At 41.9% G+C, this 23,896-nt stretch overlaps 1 long non-coding RNA gene across 1 annotated transcript; it reads left to right on the top strand.

The window, feature by feature from the left end:
- Window positions 1-721: 721 nt before the first annotated feature.
- LOC127059724 (uncharacterized) lies at window positions 722-23,667 on the top strand. The gene is made up of 2 exons (XR_007777817.1): window positions 722-936; window positions 22,754-23,667. It is a non-coding gene; the product is annotated as an uncharacterized LOC127059724 (long non-coding RNA).
- The last annotated feature ends 229 nt before the right edge of the window (window positions 23,668-23,896 follow it).

Genomic DNA, 23,896 nt, shown 5'->3' with positions numbered 1-23,896 from the left:
AGGAATAAAAATAGCTCTACCCTAGCCAAAACCAGCATAGTGAGACCTCACTATCTCCTGACTGTACCTTGCACTCATTTTGATTTTTATTTCCTTCCAATTTCCCATACTGCAAAAAGTAGATTAGACAATTTATACAAACCTTAATGGAAAAACTACACTGTAAATATTTTCCATCTAATGAAAGTGAGATGTTAATCTATAGACAAGTTTGTTGAAGTGACTTCCTAAACTGTGAGCCTTTCCTTGCTGCTTTATAGGTGATCCTAAAATATTCCACAGAGTTTGTAATCCCCAGGTTTCTCTCTTAGGAAACAACTTTGCATCTCTTACAGCCATCATTACCCACCTGAACCTGAAGATGCCACCATCTTAACAAAAAGGCTGCTGGAAACATTAAATGAAACATACATCTATATGTGTTTTTTACTTGCTTCTAGATATATCTAAACCTATAGTTCTGCAGAACACAACACAAGAAATCCACCTGGGGGCTTTTACATATGAGAGCTACTCTGTGTATTGCAAACAAGAGCAGAGCCACACATAGAATATGGGCTCCTATTTTGGTCTCTTGAAACTAGGGCCCAAATCATCACAACTCTGATTTTATTGAAAGTATTTTCTAGTTGTTCTGATGCTAAAGAACCCAACAGTTACAATCAATTCTTCAAGTAACTGCAACTCTACATTACTCTATTGTCGTGGTTTGAAAGGAAATGAAGCTTTTGTGATGGTGTGGGCAAGCCAATCAGTGTTCAGATTTAATATTGGCACCTGGTTTGTCCACTGAGGGCAGGATACGCCTCTGAGAACACAGGGGTTAAAAGCTGTGATCGCCCAGGGGAACTTCCTCTTGGAGTCCCGTTTGAGAGTGAGCAGACCCCCCTGCCCGGCCGAGCTGGGCAGGGGGGGAGGGGAGCCATGTGGCCGGAGGTAGGCCAGGCCTGGGCCCAAGGGTGGAGGAGAACATTGTAAGGGCTTCGGGTAGCCATCTTCCATTTTCTCCCCTCCCCCCCGGAGAGAGGGAGAGAGCCAGAGCCGGTGCTGGTGATAGCGGCCGGCGTGAAGGAGAAGGGGGGGTGCCCCGCAGGGCAGCCAGGCGTGGGAGTTCATGAAGCAAACCGGCAGAGCCTGGGACTTTTAACCCTTCTGGGGAGGATGGAAACCTTGCAAATGCTGATTCCTCCTGAAGTTGATGAGATTGAGAGGATGTTGAGAAGAATCCTAGGTGCGAGGAGATGATGGAGTGGCCTTTGGCTGGACTTTGCTTGTATAGCCACAGCAGAACCCCTTGTGTTCCTGTGACACAGAGACTGCGTTCTAGGGGGAGGCGATGGCTCAGAGCCAAGAGAGTGCAGTGATGTGGAGGAGTGTGAACAGAGACGACGGGTGAGGAGGGTGGTTGGTGGTGCCCTCCGCTTCAAAGAAGAGGAAGAGGAAGATGATCTCTGTTCAAGAGACCCCTCGGCCCCAGGGGGTGAAATTTGGGGGGGACAGGTGTCCCAAAAGGAGAGGGACTGTGCTCTTTTTGGAACTGGACAAAGCATCCTTAAAGGGAAAAACCCTAGAAGCAGCTCTGGTCCATGTGCAGTGGTGAGAGCACTGGACATGGAAGGAAGAAGTCACGATGGCAAAATGTTCTCCGGGCGGTGCCACATTTGACATGGAAATACGAGAAGTTTCGACTGTTTCCTGGGGAAGTCGGTGGTGCAAGAGGGACTCCTCTCTTCTTGAGGAATTGAGAACTGATTATCTAAAGGGTGGATTTGGTGGTAATGGAATTGGAAATCTAGGTGGGGGGAGGAGGAAGAAATTTGGAAGGTTTTCATCTTCGGTTCTATGTATTTTGTGTGTTTTCCTTAGTGTTTTCCTTTGTAGTTTAAGGTTAATAAAGTTTTTTTTTCCTTTAAACCTCAAGTTGGAGCCTGCTCTGCTCTGTCTCTGATCACATCTCACAGTGGGTGCCAGGGAAGGAGGTGATCTCGTGGGGGCACTGGCATTGCGCCAGGCTCAAATGATGACATCTATGCATCTAAAGCATAGCCCAAACAAAAATAGCTCTACCCTACCCAAAACCAGCATACTGAGTTAGCATTAACCAAAAAGCCACACAAAACCAAACCAACATAAAGCCAAAACAACAGAAAAACTCAAAATTTGAACACAGCCAGCAAGGTCCATTTCTCACTTATACATTGTAATGTCTTCCAAAATCCTTGATTAGCTGCTAAGAATTAATTTAATTTAGTCAGGAGAAATTAATAAATTTGCTTATAAATTATCTTGGATAAAGCCATATACCAAGCTTAAGAATTTGCTTGGATAAAGCTTCACATTATTGCATTCTGGACACCAAAACACCTTCAAGCTTACACAACTTTCCAAAACTATTTGTTAGAATTAGGAGCTGAAACAGCTCTGCCTCCTTTGCTATCAACATCTTCCCTGCAAGCACAGCCAGAACCAGACCAAGGTAATATCACTGTTACTCAGTCAGCCTTTCCTATAATTACTTTTTGCTAATGCAATTTTTCTCAGTATCAAATTTGTCTCTACCTTGTTTCTCTGTGCTTTCCTTGAGCCTCCTTGTCTCCTCACATTATTGTTTTGCTGGTCCAAACACTGCTGCTTTTAATTTGAATTTCCTTTTGTTTTAGAAGATAAAGCCTTTTGCAAGCTAGGGGGGATTTAAATGCCAGTGCTTTTTGATGATTTGTTCTTATATGGAGTGTGACTCGTGCCTATGTAATCCTATTTACGTCTGTTTAAGGACCAGGTCATGTTCCCAGCCACCCTCAGGGCTAATGGGACAGATAATAAAGGTTTTCTGCTAAACACTATAGAAGTGAACCTTAGTTTTTTGCACATAAAAGGGCTGCACTGTCCTCACATCCTGATGCAGCCCCTCAATTATCTGTACTTGACCCTGGTCCTGTAAATCTTTTACTCCAAATTCCTGGAACCAAATAAGCATTGGAGCAGCATGAAGGGGTTACCTGTGGATTGCATCTTCCCTCTCCAGTCAGATCTCCACTCTGTCAGGAGCCACAGCTGATTTGGGTAATATGAATAAAACCCTTCAATGAAGGAAAATTCTGACTGTTTTAAAGATTTTATGTGTTAGATAACCAAATGGAATGAAGAGTATATAGGTAAATGATGGTAAATCAGGAACAGGTTGGCAGCAGACAAAGAAAAATGTCACCTTCTCTTCTCTCTCTTTTATATATATAATGTAAACTAATATTTCCTATACCAATATAAAATGAAGGCCTTTAATTTATGTATTTTCCACCTAGGGTTTTTGAGGGGGGAGTTGTCAGGATGGGAGTGTCAAGGTAGGAGTTTTTACACACAAAAAGGAATGATTAGACTCCAAGCTGCAGCAGTTTGTAAGTGAAGCAGCATCTGCCTAGCAGACATGGGGAGCAGCTACAAGGAGCCTTGAGGCAATACACAAGGAAGAAAAAATCCAAATCAGATGCAGTTCAGGATGTTATGCTCCCCTGTGTGACCAAATACACGAAGGAAAATGCATTAGTGCCAATAGATTCCAAAAGCAGTTCCTTTAGACAAAGGTGGTGTAAAGAATAAAATGGGTAAATTTATCTACTTGACAATGCAGGCCCATCCTGGATGACTGCCTTGTCCCTGACAGAATCATTTACTCACATCATCATCACCTAAAATTACTGAAGGCTGAGCAGCTCCTGGGAGCACAGGACAGGCTGTGCCCATCCCATGGTGTGCACTGTCCACAGAATCCCCAGAAAAGCACTGAGTCTCCTCCCCTGCACTCCCACCATATTTAGCACCAGGTCTCACAGTCACGACTTGGCTGTCCAGCAAATTCACACGATGTAAGCAATTTGAAGACTGGCTTAACTTGAGGATTCACGTAACAAAGAGCATTTTTACCACCTCTTACAAGTTTTAGAGGTGTTATAGCAAAAGGATCACTCTGAGGGAGGAGTGAAGAAGCAGGGCCAGAGCAGAACTGCAGAAAGAATCTTCCTGGATGCTGTTCAGTGGTTACAGGTTCCTATGCACCTCATTAAATTGCTGTGGCATTGTCCTTAAGGACACTTGTTGATAGCTGTAAAATAGCTCCACATTTTCTCACATATCCAAAAAATGATGTAGATTTTATGGAAAATAAGGATGCAATATAACATTAGCAGAAATAAGCACCACAATTATGCCTAAAAGAATTTGAAAGAAACTATCCACAAAACTGTCATTTTGTGCAAAGGTATTCATTCACCCACAGTGTACTCACAGCAAGTGAGGAGAATATACCTGGCTTTGCTACCACAGCTTCTACCCCAGTACCACACAGAAGGAAACAACTAAAGATTTAAATTCTTTCATCTTAAATTATTGCAACATTCCTTAGGATTGAAGATTGCTGCAGTATTTCATTCTCTTCTCAATTAGTTGCAGTCTTGGCAAGAGACAGCTAAAGTTAAGAGCTGAAAGTCACTGGCTGAGAATGTGGAACTTGTGTTCCTTGATTCTGTGTGACTTCCTCCAGTTTACCTCATTAAATACACATTCAACATAGGTCATTTTGAATTCAAGCTGGTTTTTAAATGTAGAAAACCTGGGTTTCCAGAGGAAACTCAACATGGATCTAAAACATCTACACACATGAGAAACCCAGAGTCTCCATATCACACACTCACTATAGGATATTAATAAATAGCAGGCTTGGTCTCTTGGGTCAAAAAGATTTCCCCCCACCACAATTGAAACTCCTGCCCTCCTTTAAATCTTTGCAGGTAGAGCTCCCAGCCATGGCTCATGGCTTTACAGCAGATTCCTCCATCATCCCTTGGTCTCCTTGGCCTTGAATATCCTGCTGGAGCAGACCCTGTATGGAGACACATCAGTCCTGAAGTAGCAATTAAATGAATATATTATAATAAGCTATAATAAACAAATATTGATTCTTTTCTGAGATTTTAGCTTCCTGGCAGGTGTTATGAAGGAGGCAACTCTGCTTCCCCAAAATCAAAATCAAATCTTGTTTCTCCAGGCTCTCTGCTTCCACAGAAATTGGGCATAGAGATTACAGAAACCAAGCCCTCTTATATAAACATTTCAAACATAAGCTGTTTCTTGCCAATACACAACCACAGCTAGGTCATGGGGAAGGAATTTTTTTCTTGCTGTCCAGGAAGTTACTATTCATTTCCTTCTTCTCCTTTTCACCTACATCATATGCCCTCCAGGGCCCCAACCTCCTAAAGGAATTCCTCCCCATACACCAAGGACTAGTGACAATGGATTCATTTCCCATCTACCCTACAGCTACACTAGCCAAAAGTATTTTTTGAGAAGGCTTTTAGTTATTCCTCTTCATTTGATCTGGTTAAATTTAACCTGCAAGTTTAGGAAACAAACCCCAAAAACATTCATTATAGAGTAGGAGTACTTGGAGAAAGCTGCTCTTTCCATAAAACCACAAAAATCAGCAGAGAGAATTAAGAACCTTACAGACAGCTGCCCAGTGATACAAAATGTGAACCATGCAGTTCCAGAAGATAACAGCCAATGCCATATACCTATTTATGAGAGCTGCTCCTCCTAAACTTGCAAATTATTTCTGCCTCCTCTGTTTGCAATGAGCTTCCCAGAAAGTAGGCAATGAAAGGGGACAGAATAGCTGGGCAAGACAGACAAGGCCTGCTGGTTTAGAGCAATCACTGATGAAGTGCCTTTGGTGTGGGGCTGAAATGTAATTGGTCACACCCACTGCCCTTCAAGAGTTCTTTAACAGACATCCAGAACAGCTGTTCTGAATTCAGTCTCTCTTACAAGACAACAAATATTATCAAGTAAGCTGAAATGTGTTTTCTGCCCACAGCAGATAACCCAAATCTAACTATCAAAGCAAAGTTCAGACACAGAAGATGATGCCAGCAGAACAAGAGAAGAGAGTTGCAAAGGCACCTGAAGTGGCTGAGAGGTTCTTAAAGTTTTCACAGCAATTGAAGCAACTGAACTTCATTTTTTGATCTTTGCAGGTACTTAAGAACAGCTTGCCACCTCAAAGATCAGAGTGGTGAAACTGCTGTTTCTCTTTTCAGTGTCACCACAAAGAGGTAGATAAAGAACCTGATGTAACCATGTATCTTTTTAATGTACAGTTTTTTTATATCAGATCCCATTTTGCATCAAGTTTTGTTGAATTTTTCCTCAAAATCAATGTTCTCAATGGCAGCAGCTACTGGCTTGGACAGCTCCTCCTTTCTGAGAGTTTGCTGCCATCACCAGCAGCAGTGTCCCTCTCCTGCCTTCTCAGGACCACAGGGTCCTTCCCTGTCCCTCATGCTGGCTCTGGAGCTGGCCTGGTCCAGGAGAAGCCACTCCAGCTTGGGAACTTCTCATGGAAGCTATCCCAGCAAAAGGAGAGGGGTAGGTTTTCTCCAGAATCATCAGGAACTTAGGCAAAGTCTTCAATGCAAATAGGCTTTAAATGCAATAGAACATTACAGAAAATATGCTGCCAATGTATTAGCAGAGAACAATGCCACCTATTACTTTGCTAAAGGAAACAAAAGATACACAGCACCTGAATGAAGATGGTCCTGGATGAGCTCAGTTCCAATCTACCATGGTTTTAATCTGAGAGCTCATTAAACCATTTTTTGCTGAGTGTTTGTGGTCTAGCTCTGTTCTGTTACCTTGTTCACTGGGGTTCTAGGATGAGGGAAGAGACGAGAAAGTTGACTCCATGTATCAGAAGCTTGATTTATTATTATATGATATATAATATATTAAAACTATACTAAAAGAATAGAGAGAAGGATTTCACTACAAGGCTAAGCTAAGAATAGGAAAGAATGTGAAAACAAAGCTCTTCTCCCAGACCAAGACCGGCCGGACAGGTGATCTGTGATTGGCTCTTAATTGCAAACAGCCTGACAAGGCCAATCACAGATTTCCCTGTTGCATTCCACAGCAGCAGATAAGAATTGTTTACAGTTTGTTCCTGAGGCCTCTCAGCTTCCCAGGAGGGGAAAAATCCTAAGGAAAGGATTTTTCATAAAACATGTCGGTGACACTGTTCTAAGCCCATGCTTCTATACTGTGTGGGGTCTGCAGTCATCTCTCTCTGGCTGTTTATTTGCAGAATACACATAAACCACTCTGATCAGGGAAATAATCATGTGGAAGTTCATTTTATTCTTCCAGAAATATTTTTACAGAAAGCTCCAAGCAATTTTTGTTCTTCTCTCAAATTCATACTAGAAACACTCCTCTTTTTAGTTGACTCTTCCTTGGTTATTTTGATCACACACCCACTCACAAGGAGATCAACAGTTCCAGGTTTTACTGGCATTCAGAGTGGTCTCTGAAGGAGCTTCCCATGTTCCAATTATTGTAAAACAGAGGGGCTCACTGTTGTTCCCACTTTCTGCTAGAATGGAAAGCAACTGGCATACCCATCAGCTTAAAGAGATTTTGAACAAGGGGAATGTAGAAAGCAAGAAGCAACAATGGCTGGTTTTCAAAGGGCAGCTTCCATCTGAGAGTCCAATAATGCAGAGTGCACTTGAAAGGATTGGGGTCTGGACACATAAAATCAACACCTAAAAATGAGAGAAACCTGACATTTTAACCTTAATCTCTTTCTGACGCTTTCCCCATGAACAAGATGAAGAGCAAAGCTCTGAGGGATCCTCACATGAGATAAGGAGGTAGGAAGAAAGTTGGGAAAGGATATTCACAGAATCCACAGGATTGTGAATACTGAACCCAGCAGAAGCTGCAGTCACTTACGTCTGCTGCACCAGCCACAAATGTAATAAAAAAGGTGTAAAAAACTAGAAATGGTGCAGTTGAATGCAAACAGCATTCCTACTTATATCTCAAAGCTGTTTTATTTTGAATAGCCAAAAAAATAAAGACCATTAGAGACATCTCACTAATTAATTTCCTACTTTGTGAAGAGATGCAGTAATAGTGATGGTAGGAATTAGGAAGGAATAGAATAGGCCTCTCAAGAGAGGCACATGCCTGAACAAATTTTACACATAAAATAATGACTCTATTCAATTATTCTATACAGATGAAATCTTTGTAACATGCAAACTAAAAGCATCTAGCTAATACACCTCTTTTGAGAGATGTAGAGGGGAAAAACCCCTAGAAGTGTGCATGCACAAAGACACAGTCACAAGAAACAAGATAGAATACATGCAGTCTAGGGCTAGTGGGGAAATTGCCAAGCAGACAACACCAGAGCCTGAAGACATCAGAAATGGATTAGGGGAGAAATATGAGGATGAAAGGCACAGAGTTTCTTTTTGGTGATTCTGTGCATGAACCAGAAAACAAAACTCTCTGTGTTCCCAATGCACTGAGAGGTGTGATGGGGCCCTGCTCTGCTGGGGATGGCTGAACACCTGCCAGACTATGGGAAGCAGTGAATTAATTCCTTGTTTAGCTTTGCTTGTGTGGGAGTCTCTTGCTTTCCCTATCAGACTGTCTTTTTCTGAATCCACAGGTTTGTTCACTATTACTTTTCTGATTCTCTCCCCATCCCACCAGCTGGGAGGAAGAAAGAGTGAGCAAGGGGGGATGTTCTGGCTCTGCTGGAGCTTCAGCAGGTGCAGGAACTGGGAGATCTCTCTTTGGTGCAGGAGCTGGGACATCTCTCTTTGCCACTGCTGTTGTTGCTGTGCACCAGTCACAAATTCAAACAGGACCCACACCAGGGCTAAGGGACCTCAGGGACACTCTTGCAAGCCAAGGTGGCAGATCTTTCCTGCAAGCACTTTGAAAGGTACCAGCCTGTCTTTGTCAGACACCCCTCAAGACTGATGACTGTTGCATGAGTACCAGAGAGAAATGATGAATACTCCTGGTTAATCCACTCTCCTTCAAATCCTAAACTCTATTTTTTTTTTTTTGAGTGTGCTCAGCACTGAAAGAAGAGCCTGCAATTCTGAAGCAGACAGATTTCTATACAATTTATTTGCTCAAATTATTCCTGCCAGTGTCTTCTGCACTCTTGGAAGAAGGGCAAAAAGCCAGCACAATGCAGGATCCTTTTGTGTAATTTGCATAGTTAGTTTCTAGTTGTTATTTAAACTATTTCTTGCACATGCACTGTATATTCTGCATCACTGACCAGCAAATTGCATTCAGCATCTAATTTGTTAAATGGTTTCCACTGTCAGGAGACTGTTCCCACTGTAATAGTGATATTTTAACCTGTCAAAGAAATGATTAGACTAAAACATCTTAGTAAATAACATGAACTACCCAATAACATCAAAAATTGAAGATGTACAAAGGCTACCCAATTACGTGGGAAACTTCTAAATTTTCAGGTAACAGAACTCATTTTCTGCTTGAATGAGTAATCAAGGAAATATAATTTTCTTTTATATTGATCATGGTATAAGGCATAGCCTAAGGACAGGAGCATAAAATGGTCTATTACATTTTCTTTATTAGTGTTGGAAAAATCATTTTCAAAACTATTTCAGTGATTCTTTTCTGCGAATGTAACCTCCTTTCTATATATTTTTATGACCTGCCTCTAAATTCTTAGTAATATGAAGCTGTTACTGGTGGAAGGGCATGGTCTTTCTGAGAAGTCATGTCCTTGCTGAAGTCAGTGGAATTCTTGCTATTAAACTCACCAGGGCCAGGATCACTACTTCCATATGAGATTAGAATGAAGAAAAACCAGCCTTCAAAATCCAGAATCATCCCAAGACTCCATTCACTACACTTTTCTTGCATTCTGTGCCAAAATTAACCAAAGAGTAAAGACAAACAGCACACTCAGGTCCCCAGAACCTAAATGTCCTGAAGGCAGTTACTTGAGCTCTCCAAAACACCAGAGGTTTTGGTTGGAAGGCTGCATGGGGACAGATTCTGTGTTTCAGGGACACTAAACCCAGCCCAGGGGTGCCAGAGGGCTGCCAAGAGGAGCCCCAGCAGTGCCAACCATCTTTTCCCTTGACTGCACCCACTCACCACGATCCCCTGGTGTCACAGTGTCCAGAGCACTTACATGCCAAGCTCCACTCTCATTAGGGAAAGAGCCTTGGTTAAACACATTTTCCAGAACTGGGATGCATTACTGGGATGCATACTTCAGGTTATGTATAACATACATAACATGAAGTATATCAACTCAAAGGTGCTGCAAAGGCAGCAAAAGTAATTTTCCCTACAAGTCACAGTACATGGTTCTGTGGAAATAGACTGTTTAACCATAACAACATGCAGTAGGGCTGGACTTTAGCCCTACTGAACACTCCTTCAGTTACATTTTTGGGAAGAAAAAATACATGTGTTAGACCCACATGTAAGAGACCTCACTATCTCCTGACTGTACCTTGCACTCATTTTGATTTTTATTTCCTTCCAATTTCCCATACTGCAAAAAGTAGATTTTTCCCATTTATGCAAACATTAATGGGAAAACTACACTGTAGATATTTTCCATCTAATGAAAGTGAGATGTTAATCTATAGACAAGCTTCTAAACAGTGAGCCTTTCCTTGCTGCTTTATAGGTGATCCTAAAATATTCCACATAGTTTTTAATGCCCAGGTTTCTCTCTTAGGAAACAACTTTGCATCTCTTACAGCCATCATTGTCCACCTGAACCTGAAGATGCCACCCGCTCAACAAAAAGGCTGCTGGAAACATTACATTAAACATGCATCTATATGTGTTTTTTACTTGCTTCTAGATATATTTAAACCTATAGTTCTGCAGAACACAACACAAGAAATCTACCTGGGGGCTTTTACATATGAGAGCTACTCTGTGTATTGCAAACAAGAGCAGAGCCACACATAGAATATGGGCTCCTATTTTGGTCTCTTGAAACTAGTGCCCAAATCATCACAACTCTGATTTTATTGAAAGTATTTCCTAGTTGTTCTGATGCTAAAGAACCCAATGGTTACAAGTTGTAATTAATTCTTCAAGTAACTGCAACTCTACATTACTCTATGCATCTAATGTTTGCATCTGATACCAGCAATGCATTGCTATTAAAACACATTTTCTTCATAACATGTTCTGTGATGCCAGCATGCTGTAGTGAACCACTGAACATGATTACTTTCCCAGCAATAATAATGGTGGTATGAAAGCAGTGAGACTGTTACTAAAATCATTTTTAATAAAAATATCAAAATTTGTTTTAATTAAACCTCTAAAATTGTTCTTAGTTCATTTTTTTTAAACTCTCAGCAAACCAACTCCTGGTTGCTTTTTAAAGGAACAATACAGTTCTTCTGACTCCTCTTTTACAAACAGTTCTTTTGTTCAGTTTCTGCAATATATTCTATCTCTTTTTGTGACAAAACTCATTCTTTCAGGTTGCTGAAGCAGTCTCTTAAAAACTCCTTAAGTTACCATCACTCGAACAGAGAGCCAGCTTGCATTAACTAGAGGACCAAAAACCTGTTTAATAAGGTTTTAAAGAGTGTCTTAAGAGACCATAATGATTCACTGTAATAGCAATACAGAGGGGAAAAAGTACCTGGCTCTTTTTTTTCTCATTTTGCTATTTCTTCAAGTGCTCTTTTGGCCAAGTGCAGCTCATCAGTGACTGCTTCCAACATATGCTTTCTTCATCTTTTTCTATTTCATAGCCTGTGGGGCCTTGATCTGTTTTCAAACTGACCACCTTTCCAGATACTTCTTTTTCTCTAGCCCTCTAAAATCCTTCCAAAACACTTAGGGTTCTGCTGTGATTCTTTTATTTTCTGCAAAATACATTAACTAAATGAAGGAAATAAACCAGAAATTGCATTCAAATATTCAAATTGTAAACAAAGACCTAAGTTCCCCAAGCTAGTGGTTTTGTCAGACAGATCTGTGGTGTAATTAATCCAGTAAGATGTTTATTCTAGAAAGAATGGGATGGGGCAAATCTGCAAATGATTATCTAAATTTTGTGAAATATGTAGATGCTGGAAGAAATAGTTCTACCTACTGATTTGCTTGAAGCATCTGTGGTCAAATGGAAACATCTTGTTCCAGCTAATACAGATTTGGGTTAAAATGTTAAAACTGCATCAGCTGCTAACTTTTGTGCACTGGTCTAACTTGGGTAACATTGTGCTCAGCCATCTGACTTGAAAAGAACTGTAAAAAATTGCCTTGATGCCACTGTGCTAGCAATCTGCAGCAATATGCTCTACCTGGTCAGTAAAATAGGATTGCTGTACTTACTGTTCAGGTTGGAAATTGAGGCTGTTGACACCATCCTTTCACTGAGCTGTTCCTGAAGTTTCTCAGCACCATGGAGAGTTTTGAGGTTCTCAGAAACTTTCAGCATTGAAATAAAACTTGTTTTCCTCTCTCAGGCTGATTAAATTTCCTCTGGTATTTGTTTATATGTTGTTCTGCACACTTATTTCCTTTCCCCCAAAGGAAACCTTCCCCATATTACAAGAATTAATTTTACAGAGCATGTCCCCTGAAAAGCTTGAATTCCTCCTGTTTACATGCCCTAAAACAAAGGCTGATGAACAGATTTGAATGCAAGGGAAGGGTGGCACAGTTACTCCTCAACACACCCATATTATTATTATTCCAAAGTGCTTTCCTGAATGTGTGAATTGACTGTTTCAGCAACAGTTAATGACTTACATGATGTTTGGGAAGTAAACATCAGTGGAATTGCTTCTGAGTACTAAAAATGTCCTAGTGCTCCATCAATCTCTGAGTGACAAAAGCAGTCTGTTGCTCTTGTAAAGCAGAAAGATGTCCCAAGTCCCCCATGATGAGGAAAATACTGCCAGAGATCTGTGTGAGATCCATGTGTACTGTGCTACCTCCCTACTCTCAAATGAGACTATCAAAGATAGTTTTTCAATTCTACTCACCAGATTTTAATCTGAAGTTTACTTCAAGAAAACTTGCATTAATACATGGAACATATTGTTGCCTTTACCAGTACTTCATGGCCCAATATTGTATCTGAATTACTTGCAGATTAAATTTACAGATTTCTGTACCCTGTAGGAAGAGTTTGCTGTTGGAATAAATCACACAAGACTCCATTTTCTTCATGGTGGAAAAAGCCCATTCTTTATTCACACAACTCATTTTTACAGTTTTACAGACCTCATGTGTGACTCCAATTGGTTAGCAGTTTTCTTGCCAATTACTTTATTGGTTAGTAAAAGGTACTTTACTTGTCCCTCAAATCTCTACTCTTAAATTCTTTACATATTTTCTTCACTGGTTCTCATGGGATAGATTTAATGTTTATGCAGGTGTTAGTTGTTTTTCACCCAGGAATAGATTGTTATGTTGGGAAGCTGCTCACAACAGGATTGCTCTCACATGGGACCTTGCAAAGTGCTAGATTGACAAGGCCAGCCACTGATATAAATATAAATATAAATATAAATATAAATATAAATATATAAATATAAATATATATATATATATATATATATATATACATATATATATATATTAGATAGATAGATAAAATTTTAGTTATATATATATATATAATCAGAGCAGGCTTGATTTTATGAAGCCTTTCTTTTATAATTTTTCTGCAACAGTTTGTAGTGGAAAGGGGAGTACATATTTGTATTTTTAATGTTAACTAATGAGTATTCATCTCACTGGATTGTGTTTCTGCTCATTCTGTTGTTGCATGGCATCCCACAGAATCACAGCAACTGAGACAAGATTGCAGCCTCCTGATACCAGAATTCATCATCCTAAGAGAGGAGGAATCAGTCACACTGCATTTGGCATGTGAAGTTGAAAATTTGCACTGACTTTCCCTGTAGGTTAGATGTGCAAGTAGTAGTGGCAGTCTGGTCTTGTTCATTAAGATTTTCCACTTTTTTCCAAGAACACCAGGAGAACCCAGAGCACTGATGAACTCAACTTCCTTATCTTCAGCATCCACCATTCTTCTACTTTGTGTTGTGCAGAGGTCATAACAGTAAACTGCATAATTTTTCCATTGTTGTAGCCAAGGTTGCTAAGAAATCAGCTATCTTTTAAAATCTGTTTAGAATCTACCTTTTTTTTTCTTTAGAATCTATATTTGAGAAATCTGTTTAGACTCCCCTTGCCTTTAAGGCACTTTATCTCAGATTCAATGTACAAAGACAGATGGTGTCTTCTATACCTACAAGAAATGTCTTCACAGCTCTAATCCCAAAGCAGCACACAAGAAACAGAAATACCTCAATTCTATTTGATTATTCAGTTAAATTGAGGTAAGAGCTGTACCTAGGCATAAAGAATATAATTGGATGTTTCTTTATACCCTGTACAGCAGCAAAGCAACCAGAGAAGATGGATCCTGCCAGAAAAATTCTGAAATCAACAGAAGTACCAAATGTATTTATTTCTTGTTTTCTCACAGACCATGTGTAACATCCTAGAAGAAATGGATATATGTGATTGGAGGAAGCATTAGAAAAATTAATAAGCAAGAGAAATTAGAAGAGTTGTGAATAATAATTGAAGGAAGCACTAAGGGAAAGAGCATAATGAAAGGAAAGAGTAACTTCCCAAGTAATTTGCTCACTGGGCTCTTCTTCTGCCTTGTTAAAATCTGTCACTTCTCCCTGGAAGTGCTGAGTGGTTTTAAACCCCTAGGAAATCTGAGAGCTGCCAGAGCCTTAAGAGCTGGTCCCTTCCTGCTGCATCCCCAGTGTCACTGCCTCATCAAGGCTAAATAAAGTTTAAATTAGTCAGCAGGGTGTCAGGGCTGCTACTGCCAGAATTAGACAGTGCCTTTAACATTACCCACTATTCTTTCTTTTCAATCTTGTTCTCTCATTTTAGTCTTGTTCTTGTATGCAAATTTTCTTCTTCAAGCTTTCTTTTTCCAACATTTCAAATTTTTGAAGTACATCTGTGCCTTTACAAGTTGTTCTCAGAGCCCTTTGGTAGGGATGTCACTGCTCTCATAGGTATCAGGTTAGTGATGGATATTTTTGTAGAAAAACTGAATAATGTAAGTCATCTGGTCCAACTCCACTGCTTAAAGCAGTTATATTAGGTTCCTCAGCACAAATTCTGAGTATCTCCAAAGAGGTTCCAGAACCCCTCTGGGATACTTGTAACAGTGCTGGTTTGGTCTCATGATGAATTTTTCTCTTTATATCTGATTGGAGTTTGTCTTGCTGCAATTTCTTCTGTTGTTTCTTATCCTTTTCTTTGTTCACAAGAATGGAGAGTCTGGCTGTGTATTCCAGTGGGTGTTCACAGATGCATTTGAACTGAAAAGATCATTCCTTTCTGAACAAATTCCTGCCCAGTTGGCTTTTTCCCATGCACCAAGCCTGGTCTAGTGGAAGGTGTCCCTGACCATCATTAAATGGGATTAGATGATCTTTAAGGTCCCTTCCAACCCAACTCATTCCAGCATTCTGTGATCATTTGCTCCATCATCTTTTTTTTATCTTTTTAAATCATATTTTTTTCATCTCTTTTAATCACCTTTGTGACCATTTGCTGGGATCAGTGTAGGGTGACCATGAGGCTGCAGAAATTCTTCAGTTCCCTCTGGTACTGGATGCTGGTTCCTTCACATCTTCCCTCTTTCAGGCTGTTCACCTCTAGGAGCATTTACAGACTATGTTCCTTGGAAACAAATCCATGCAGGAAATGCCATCCTGGAAGCTTTTTGCCACCACTGATGACATTGATTTTTTTGTAGTGCAGAGGGTGGTCTGCAGAAGGGTCATTCCATATGTGCCTGCATCCAGCTTTTGCTCACAAAACTGGGCAGCTCAGTGACTGAGGGATGGTGACACTTGCCAGCTAACTAATAATTCCTCACCTGAGACTGCATTTCAAGAGGCACTTTGGTGACCATTTACTTCCTGAGGCTCATTAGCAGCAAAGTAAGAATGCTGCCCTGCAAAAACATTGGATAAAAGAACTGTGCTTTGCCTTTATTAATCTGCATTTACAAGGGCTAGAGAATATCCAAAGTACTCTTGTATTGTTCCAGAAGTCAAGGAGTTCAGGAATAGTGGACTGCTGTAGCAAGGAAAATCAATTATCCATTATTTAATTTATTCTGCCTCAAACAGCCATCACTTTAACAAATTGTTTGCCTGTACTATACATCCAAAATAGCTTTATTAAGTGCAAGTTCCAGGGGTATGTAGCTGTGACAGCCTGGTGCTTCACACAGCCCTCAGAACCAAGAAGTTCCAACCTCTCTGATGCCCCAGCCAGTTGGTTTCCAGTGGTTCTGTATGAGCCTGTCATGTGCAGTACAGACAAACCCCAAGGAAAATAAAACCTCTCACAGTGTTTCAGGCTGGCTGTCCAATATTTAACACTACAGGCAGTATCTTCCTGGTGACCAGCAACTTACATTGTGCATTCTGAAGATAATTATTTTTAATTATCAGCAGACCTTATGTTAACTCATGTGAGAGTGCATTTTATTCTCAAATATCACAGAAAAGTGGCCATGAGTTGTTTTTAACATGAAACTTTTGAGAACAACAGCAAATGCAATGGATTAAATGGCAAAAATAATTTAAATGTCTTTTCTCTAGCATGGTTTCATCAAAATTATATTACACAATTACTCACCTGTTTGCTTTATAATACAGTGTGGAAAAGGAGACAGAGAACTCCAAATAATCATTGAGAAAAATGTTATTTAAGTACTTTCATGAAAAATATAATTAGTTAAGGGATCTTTCCACACTCTGATAGAACTAAAATAAAATCAGTGACATTTCACCAGCTGTGAACATTATTATTCTAGACTCACAAAACATTTTTAAAGAGAAATTCTTAATTTAAGGCAGAGTGATTCCATTACATGCTAATGTCTATCCCTTCCCTAATGTAAGGAATATGTAATTTGAGAGCAAACAGTATCTGAACTGACTTAATGATTGTATTCTATAAAGTATTTTTAATCCAAAAACTACAAGGAAAGGAAATAAAGTATTTTTTGAGGACACTATAGGAAAGCAACCGAATGGGGTAAAAACGGATGGTGGGAAGGGAAAGAAAGGAAATTTCCTAACTTCTAGGAAGAAACAAGACTGAATGGCTTTCTATGAAAGGAACTAATTTATTGTAATATTTTTATCAAGGGTTTTCAGGAAAAATTAATCCATCATACCTCTTCTTCATAGTCTGTGAAAGTTCACTATAGTTGAATTTAGCCCATTGTTACTCAGGGTCATTTCAAAAACTTGTAGGGCAGACATTTGGAGACAAAGCATTTTTCAACAGAGTCATGTATCATGCAGGAAATATTGCTTTCAGATTTATCAGAAAGGCTGAAGAGCAGCAGGGATGTCTGCCATACCTGTGTAAAGTCATTATGTTCAATCCGAATCTCATATGTGGAGAAAAAGTAAATAAATAACAGAACTGCTGTAGCAGGTCTAAAGGAAACCTGAAAAGCAAGAAAGCTTCACAGAAGTAAATGTCTCCTATTCTACTCAAATCCTGCCTTTAGTTTTTCTCAAAAGCACAGGGCTATGAAACTGTTTAAATCTGCCCACTGCTCCTATTTAAACAGCTGGAAGTTCATTCTTCCAAAGTTCAGGGTCCTGACTCTGCTCCTCACCAAGCCCATGTTCTCCAGGATCACAAACCCCCAGGGCACAGTCATTACAGCCCAGGCTGCTCCACTCTTAACTTCTGATGAGCTTTTTTGTGCATGTGTCACCAAGTCCAGTAGTGTTGCCCTGTTCTTTTAAGTTCTTCTAAGCCTTCTGATGTTTGCATTCTTGTTATGAACTTTCTCATGCAGGTTTCTGTAAATAATTATTGTTTTACATTCTTTTATGGAGGAGGAGAAATTTGATAAACTGTTGGTTTGTCCAGTGTCACTGGAGGGGTGGCACTGTCATCCTCCAATCCACTGTCATTTTTGAAAGACTATAAATGTTGGAGCCAGAAATTAAACTTCCCTTCTTTTTACCTTGGAGGTTCCAGTGTCCTCGTTGGTTTATTTCATGTCCTATAGGGACACAATAGCACTTCTCATCTGGCAGTACCAGGACCAAGAAGTAGTCCCTGGCACTCTCTGGGGATTGCTCACAGCCAGCTGTGCTCCCTCCCAGCAGACAACCCAGAGAACTGAAACCCCCAGCAGGATGAGAGCTTGGGAGCGAGATGCTGGATGCTGCGGGAGCTGAAATAAGAGAGCCAGCAGGGCCTGCAAGTCAGACCCCTGAGCAGACCTAAGCATAAGGTGCTCTCTGTTGGTCTGGTCTTTGATTTGTGCCCACAAGCTCTCAGCCTGCTCCTGGCTGCTCCTCTTCACAATCATTCCATTTCTCAACACAGAGCACAACACACACACACCCCTCCTGCCCAGCCTAGCTCTGTAAATACACCTATTTACAGGTATTTTCCTTTTGCTTCCCAAAATGTTGGTGTTTCCTGGCTCCTCTCTGACACTTGGAGTACATCCCCTTTCCCTGTCAAATCTAATTTAAAAGTCTGCTTCTAAGTCCAGCCAGAAGGCTGTAGCCAAGTGGGAGGTTGGTCTCTTCTCCTAGGTAACAAGTGATAGGACAAGGAAACAGCCTCAAGTTACACCAGGAGAAGTTTAAGCTGAATACAAGGAAGAATTTCTTCTCCAGAATGGTTATCAAGCTTTGAAGAACAGCCTGTCCAGGGAAGTGATGGAGTCACCATTCCTAGAGGAATTTAAAAGACATATGGCACTTGGGGGCATGGTATAGCGGTGGTTCTTTTACACTACACCAGGGACACAACTGGCATTTTGTTTCATTTACAGCTGTGGGCAGTTTGCCCACTTTGTGCAGAGCCCCTGGGACTGCTCAGGAGGGTTTGCACTTGGTGTGATGATGCCCTGGACCCACTGAACGGGGCAGGACAAAGGCTGGGGGCTTCCAGCTGGGTGATGTCACTCTGATGGCTGTGACATGACTGGAGACAGCTCACAATGGCAGCTGTCAGCAGGGCCTTCATCATCTTGTCAGCCAGGATATGAGGCTCTGGTGGTTGTGACATCATTCAGGATGGGGCACAATGGGACCTATCACCAGGGGTATCCACAGGCAGCCTCAGCCCCACTGCAGCTGGACTTGGACAAACGGCAAGTTGTCATGCAGGGGAAAGGCTGAGCTGGATGGGGGACCAGGGTGACCCCCAGGGTGTTTCTAACCCAGAGAGAGAGCTGAGTGCCCAGAGAGACTCTGAGGATGAGCTAGGTGCCCTCAGCTCCCTACTCCCTCCCACCTGATGAGCCCCTTTCCTCTCACCTCCTTCAGGCCATGTCCTTGATGACAACGTTGTTTCTGCTTCTGCTGGCTGTCCAGCCTGTCCTGAAGGAGAATAACCCAAAAGACATGGCTATAACCAGAAAGATGCTGGAGCGTGAGGTGCATTTGCGTCAGGAGATGATTCGCCTCATCCAGGAGATTGAGGAGAACACAGAGGCAAACACATTCCTTTCCACATTGAGCTGGCAGTGTCTGTTTTGGACAGCTCTAGCAGCCCTGGTCCTGGTCACTGTGGTTCTCTGGCCAGACAGGCCAGGGATGCTTCATGAGCCTCCTCAATTATTCAGAGCCCACTGTTCTGGTGTCCCACAAGATGTCTCTACGTTTGAAATCAAGCTGATAATTGGTGAGCAAAATGCTTCCACTGGAAGCAAGAAAGTGTTGTCAAAGGCCTCTAGTCTATGATCCTTTGAATCATTTGTGCACCTTCACGTGGTTAAATAGATCTGTGCAGAGCCAGAAGGCACAAGTTTCTATGTGGTTTCTATCTGCCAACAGACTCCTCTATTTGGAATAATATAACCCTACAAATTCCTCTCTTTTTACAAGTGTCATCAGAGTGTCAGCTCTGTCCAGCCAGTCCAGTCTCCCCATCTCTGCTGTCATAATGCACATGTGAATCTAGAGATTTGCACTCTTCCAGGAATATCATTATATGAGAAACAACACTTGTTGTGAAACCCAGGGGTGGGTACTTGGGCACACAGAAGTATCAGCACTGCAGACTATGAGCAGTGCAGATCTAGGACTCCAGGGCAGCCTTTTTGCTGGCTTTTGGAACACATTGCTCTGCAGGCATGGCATTGCCACTTCCAGCAAAGCCAGAATGATCCCACAGGGATCAATGTGGAGACCTGTAGGGCCGCAGCTCCTTTTTACAGTGATGCTTTTGGGCAGCAGGAAATGAACTGCAGAAGGTGGCATCAAGGATGGAGCCATGCCGGACACCAGGCTGCTGTCACACTGGCTCAGGTCAGGATGTGCCCAGTTAGGTTTCCACTCATGATGGTGTCTCAAGGGAGCTGCCTCCAGCTCCTCCTGCAGCCCTCAGAAGGTGCTGTCAGAATCAAGAGTGTGGGGGTTTGCTCTTCTCTAACCTCCTCTTTTTCCTCAGGCCCTCAGGAGAAGCAGGATGACGCCTCAAGACAATGAAAGGAAAGGGTTTGCATTGCTATGTAAATAAAGAGCCACCTCTTGGGAACCTGAAGAAAGGGTTTTCATTAAGAAATCTTCATGAAGAAATTTTCATGAAGAAATTTTCACTAAAGGAGTGTGCTGCTGTAATGAGAAGGTATCTTAAAAGACAACCCAACTAGTGCAGGGTATAACAAATGTCTGCAATTGCAAACACCAAGAAACCTAGGAAAAAATCCCAGGCTGTGTTACTCCATCCCTTTAACTGCTTTAACCTTGCTGCTGGAAAAGGATCAGATTCCTTTTTCACCCCAGAATACACATCTCAATTGAGATTTGCTTGGTTTTGAGACAGAATGTGCACTGTGGGTAGAAAGCTGTTTGTGACAGCAGCAAACTCAAATGTTGGTAACAGCCTTTCCAAAGAGAACAGACCCATTTCCCTGCTCAGATTTAATGTGGAGCATTAAATATGGAGCATCTTGTCCAGCATCTCCAGCTCCATAGCCCTGGCACAGATGGTGGAGAAACTCATGAAGGGGTGCTGTTACCCAGGAGGGGATGCTGCAGCCCATGAAAGGATGCTGTGACCTAGGAGGGGATGCTGTGACTCAGGAGGGGATGCTGCAGCCCATGAAGGGATGCTCTGGACCACCAAGCAATGCTGCAGCTCATGAAGGATGAGGAACAGGGAATGCCTGTTCCTGGCAGCAAGTTGCCATGGCTACAAAGGTGTGGTGCTTTTGGGGAAAGAAGGAAAAGATGAACTCTGACAGGCCTGTCAGTTTGCAGCCTGCCCTGGCAGCCACACTGATGGCTTGTGTAGACAGGACAGGGGTAGGAGAAGCTCTAACCTCTCAAAAAGCCACTGCCCATGCCAGGTTTTCCAGTTTTGTTGTCAGGTGCAAATTTAGAAGAGGAAAAAAATATTAATTCAAACCTGATTAGTTCATTTTCTCATTCCTCACAAACACTCCTTAGCCTTTCAAGCTTAATTAAAAAGGGGCAGAAAGATTGTGCTGGCAAGGGGAGCTCACAGCATTCTCCTCACAGCAAACACCAGATTTTGTGCTACAAACAGGGGAAAACAGACTGTGTGTCATGAGACTGCAAAGTGTCTGCTCCTTCCTTATGCTGGGTGTCCAAACCTTGTGCTGCTGCTCTTGAGTGAGACATATTCAAGACTTTCGTGCTTTATTGGGTTTTTTTGTGGTTTGTTTCTTTGGGGGTTTTGTTGTTGTTTTTATTTTGTGATTTTGTTTTGGTTGTTGTTGGCTGGTTGGTTGGGGTTGTTGTTTTTTTTTAATATTGCATTTTAGAATATTTTGAGTACTGTGCAAACTGCTCCAGGGGAGTGGAATACTACAAAAAAATTTCTTCACTTGAAAGAGTGGTTAAGCCCTGAAACAGTCTCTCCAGGGAAATGGCTGAGCCAACATCCTTGGAAGTATTCAAAGAATGAGTAGACATGGTACTACATTAAATGGTTTCATGGGCATAATGGTATTTGGCTTAAGGCTGGCCTTGATGATCTGGGAGGTCTTTTCCAACCTTAAGGATTCTATGATTTTATGACTGGCTTGAGCTTACATTAGTTGACAGCTCAGCTGGCAATCTCCTGGCTTGTTTGCTTCTGAAAATCCTTTGGCCATGCCTTCACTGCAGGACAAGCTACTCCTGCTCCCCAGAAGTCCATCCTGGAGGCAGGTTCTGGGAATGGCCAGATTTCCCCAAAACTATGATAAAGAATGATGGAGAAAATCTGATTTTTTAGAAAAAGGTATATGGTTCTGTATGCCCTATTTTTCAATCTCATGTAACTGCAGCACTTCAAATCCTATTGGAAATTATTTATACTGTAAAATTGCAGAAAAGTTATGTACCCAGAGTTCAAATGGAATATTAAAATCTGTGTTGAGGACTTACTATGAATCCTAAGGGAAATGGCAATTTAAATTGGACAGATCCATCTTGCAAATTTCTGGAATATTCATTGCCACAGAACTACTGTATCTTTTTTCTTTTTTTTTTTTTTTTTTTTTTTTTTTTTTTTTTTTTTTTTGTCTTAATTTGTCAATAATCTGTTGCTCACAACTGTAGCCAACTGTCGTGGTTTGAAAGGAAATGAAGTTTTTTGTGATGGTGTGGGCAATCCAATCAGTGTTCAGATTTAATATTGGCACCTGGTTTGTCCACTGAGGGCAGGATACGCCTCTGAGAACACAGGGGTTAAAAGCTGTGATCTCCCAGGGGAACTTTCTCTTGGAGTCCCGCTTGAGAGTGAGTAGACCTCCCCCTGCCCGGCCGAGCTGGGCAGGGTGGGGAGGGGAGCCATGTGACTAGAGAGAGAGGTAGGCCAGGCCTGGGCCCAAGGGTGGAGGAGAACATTGCAAGGGCTTCGGGCAGCCATCCTCCATTCCCCCCCTCCCCGCCTTGCGAGGGAGAGAGAGACAGAGCCGGTGCCTGTGGTGTCTGTGATAATGGCCCGGCGTGAAGGAGAAGGGGGGGGGGTGCCCAGCAGGGCAGACAGGCGTGGGAGTTGACGAAGTAAACCGGCAGAGAGAGAGAGCTCGGGACTTTTAACCCCTCTGAGGAAGATGAGAACCTTGCAAAAGCTGAGTCCTCCTGAAGTTGATGAGATTGAGAAGCTGTTGAAATTGAGAAGATGTTAAGAAAATTCTAGGTGGGAGGAGATGATGGAGTGGCTTTGGGCTGGACTTTTCTTGTGTAGCCACGGCAGGACCACTGGTGTTTCTGTGCCACAGAGACTGCGTTCTAGGGGGAGGCGATGGCTCAGAGCCAAGAGAGTGCGGTGATGTGGAGGAGTGAACAGAGACGACGGGTGAGGAGGGTGGTGGTGGTGCCCTCCGTCTCGAAGAAGAGAAGAAGACGATCTCTGTTCAAGAGACCCCTCGGCCCCAGGGGGTGAAATTTGGGGGGGACAAGTGTCCCAGAAGGAGAAGGACTGTGCTCCCTTTGGAACTGGTCAAAGTATCCTTAAAATGAAAAACCCTAGAAGCAGCTCTGATCCATGTGCAGTGGTGAGAGCACTGGACATGGAAGGCGTGTGGCGCAAGAGGGACTTCTCTCTCCTCAAGAGACTGAGAATTGACTGTCTGAAGGGTGGCAATGAAATTGGAAATTTGGTGGGGGGAGGAGGAAGAATTTTGGAAGGTTTTCATCTTATGTTCTATTGTGTTTTGTGTGTCTTCTTTTGTAGTTGTAGGTTAATAAATGCTTTTTTTCCTTTTAACCTTAAGTTGGAGCCTGCTTTGCTCTGTCTCTGATCGTATCTCACAGTAGGTGCCAGGGGAGTAGGTGTTCTCGTGGGGGCACTGGTATTGTGCCAGGCTTAAACCATGACACCAACCAAGGTAAGATCAGAATTTTAAGTCACAGGTTTTTGGTTTTTTTTCTTTTCCTCTTTATGTGGAATTTTGTGGAATTAAAGCTTGGAAAATATTTTACCTGTCTCTGTAAAAATATTA

This window comes from Serinus canaria, chromosome 5, assembly GCF_022539315.1.
Source record: "Serinus canaria isolate serCan28SL12 chromosome 5, serCan2020, whole genome shotgun sequence".
Classification (NCBI taxonomy): Eukaryota; Metazoa; Chordata; class Aves; order Passeriformes; family Fringillidae; genus Serinus; species Serinus canaria.
Note: the sequence above shows the minus strand (reverse complement) of the source record. Positions and strands in the feature narration are given on the sequence as shown.